Genomic DNA, 3,380 nt, shown 5'->3' with positions numbered 1-3,380 from the left:
GGTGGATGAGTGAGTGAGTGGGTGGGTGGGTGAGTGAGTGAGTGAGGTTAGAAGTCACTCAAAACATACCATAGTGCAACAACAGACTAGAGCTTACTAACAATCCTGGGGTCAGGACAGGACAACATTTCACTGTGTTGTACAGTCAGAGAGGATACAATGGCAGAAGTCAGAAACAGCAATAAATAACAGAGTTTACATGGACAAGAGGCTTTATTTTCTGCCTGCTACAGACTCATTGTAGTTACCCACCGCCTGTGAATGGATGTCATATATCCTGATATGGAGAGTGGTTCTCTGCTTATTAGTTGCTTCACCTTAAGGCAAGGTCTTTACATTTTCAAATGTTCAGTTGCCTCATCTTTAAGACAAAATCAATCATAATCCCTACTTGGTTGTGTTGTTGTGACTGTGAAATAATATGGCATGTTTGCAATGATTAGAATGGAGTAAGTACTCAAGAAATCTAAGCCGTAGAATATGAAGAACAAAATCCTAAAATGTAGATTAAAATAAGCCTAAAACTACTCTCTGTTATTTATATTTCAATGATACCTTCATTTTATAAGACTTTTTTTCCAAGCCATTTTATTAGGAGGTAATCCACACACCATATCATTCCATAGTTCCTTCAAATCAAGCAGTATTGTACAATTACTACCACGATCAGTTTCAAAACATATTCCTCCCTCTTTAACTCCTTGAAGTAAGCTTACCTCCCCCACCATAGCTCTCCAGGCACCCTTATTCTGAGGGCTTTCTCTAGGGGCTCTTCAATCCTGGGTTATACACGTCACTTTAATTTATAGCTAAATATTTTTTTTATAAAATTAAACAAAATATTTAAAATGCAGTTTTTACACATCAGTATTTCTGAAGAAAATAGGTTGTACTACAATACTATGTGTTTTAATTTCCTATTCTAGAAGAAGAAAATAACTATCTCTATAAACCAGAGCTAGATAAAAATGATTTAAATCAATAATGCAGTGTTAAAAAATCAAAGCAAAACTATGCAACCTAATGATCTTTCTACTCCAGTAGCCTTGTCACAAAAGACAGGCATTCTGGCTACCCCTTTCCTTTACTTGACCAAGAGAAATTCTGTAGCTCATCTCAAGTTCATGTGCCTCACACCTCAACCAAAGCGTATCCTTAGCATGATCTCCTATGGCTCCTTCAATGCATAAATGTATGATGAAAAGAATATAGGCCCAGAGCAATGGTGTGGCCCAGATCAAGCAGCAAGCCAAAGGCACAGTCTTGCCAGTATGATTCGAACCAAACAAGGACCTCAAAATGTAGCTTCTGTAATGGTAACAATGACATGCTTATCTTTCAAGATTGCAAATAGAAATTGTGAACAGAAGACCATAGTGCTACGCAGCCCCAGAAAAACAGTAATAGAAAGAGGATAAACATTATTTCTTATAACAAGTATGCTCACTGAAGGGCAATGTAATATGACTTGCATTATCTCAGAGGAAAAAATTTAATTACAAAGGCAAGGACCTCAAATTCCTGCTTCACGAACTCTTCAGATAATGAAAAGGCAAGCTCTGAGGCAGATTGACAAGCCGAAGTAGACAGCATCCTGAAGATGCGTGAGTATAGGGAGCCAGGAAAGCAGCTGGGTCTCTAGCAGTGAACAGTCAGAGAGTAATTTTGAGAAACTGGAGGGAGTGTTCGGAAGGATGGGAAGGACACGGATCAATCTACCAGGGGACTTGATAAGCAGAGCCTCTCCCCCACTTGATTGCAGCACCGCAGAGAAGAAAAGTTCGCCTCCCACTGCAGAGGAGCAACCCCACTTCTGGAAACAGTGGCGCAATGAAAAATTAGCAGCTGCCAGGAAGGTCACTTCTGCATCTTGCCTTTCTTCCATGTAGAACCTGCCTTCACATCTTCCAAATTCTCTGTCTAAGGCGGCTGCTGTTCAACCTTCGGAACAGGGGTGTGAGCAGGGAGCGCTCCAGCCACTACCCTAAAAATGAGCAGGTTTCCCTGTGCTGCATCTGCACAAGCCTCATAAGTGTAGCTGGTGTGAATTAGTGCCCATGGGGCCATCCGGTCTTCACTTGTCAGCAGAGAACAGGACAGTCTCAGAATGAAGGACACACCTTGGAAGGTGACAAGGAATAATAGCCGCAAGCAATTCAGGTTTTATAACTGGGAAGCATAAATAAAACTTAAAAGAAATAGAGCTAGCCATGTATTTTAAACATTCAAAAGAAAAGGATACAATTGCCATCCATGCAAAATTGTTCAAGGCGAAAACTGGGGCCATTTACAAAGCAATTAGGTGTTATCCTGGGGAAAACATAACATTCAAAGGAAGATTACACTCAATTGTTCAAAGCCTTTGCTGGTGCCCTGTGGATCCTAGCCTTTCAATGTGCAATGGAGGAGTTGACCTAATAGGGATATGTTAGGAGCTTCCACCAGCCAAGCTGCTGATAGGAGAGGAAGGCTTCATTACTGTATGATAACAACCCCAACTCCACAGACCTGAAGTGCCCCAATTATAATTGGATTTCTCCCCCATCTGAATTTCAACATCATTGCCAGTCTCTGACAAGTGACAGACAGAGGACAAACTCTGCCATATACAGAAATTCCAAGGACATGGAAACTAAGCTGAGGAGAGTAGATTATATACATGAAGTTAAGGAAGAGAGAGAAGTGAGCGATGAAAAGATGAAGCGTTTCCTGTGCTGCCTTGGCTTGGCATATCACCTTGTCGATCGGCCTCAGGCCACTCGGCATTATCAACAGAAACCTCTCATTCCAGTTTTCGCACATTTGAGCCACTAAACATAAAAGGGTCTGGTAGTTCTGAATGTTTGCTGATAGGGGTCTGCTGGGACTTCTCATCTAGACATCTCCGTCAGGGTTGTTACCCTTCTAAGAAGTCTAGTTTAAAACTGGAAATGTGTGCATCCAGATTGTAACCGTTCAGTATATTTAGTCTGTATGCCGAGCAAACAATCAGAAAAGCTGGACTATACAAAGAATACTGGGGTAGGAGGAGTGGAGGGAGACTCAGGACTAACCTGCATCATGCAGACAACGCAACTTTGCTTGCTGAAGGGGATGAGTTAAAACCCTTACATGTGAAGATGAAAGATTACCAGCTTAGATAGTTAAGGTTTATTGTGCCAACCTGGCCAATAAACACATGTGGGGTTAATTGAAGGGCAAAGAGATAAAAGCTCAATGAGCCTCGCCTTTCACCTTTCTAGTTCTCGGGTCTCTTGCTTTCTGATGGTCGGACCAGGGTGCAGCTTCCTTAGCCAGTTCCCTGCTTCAGCTGGCAAGACTCACTTCCTGCATGACATCCCTGAGGAGAAGCCACATGGACCTACCCTGATGCAGCCCTG

Source organism: Echinops telfairi, unplaced genomic scaffold (genome assembly GCF_000313985.2).
Source record: "Echinops telfairi isolate 266 unplaced genomic scaffold, ASM31398v2 ScPeMD7_5868;HRSCAF=6743_0, whole genome shotgun sequence".
NCBI lineage: Eukaryota > Metazoa > Chordata > Mammalia > Afrosoricida > Tenrecidae > Echinops > Echinops telfairi.
This window is presented reverse-complemented; position numbering follows the sequence as displayed.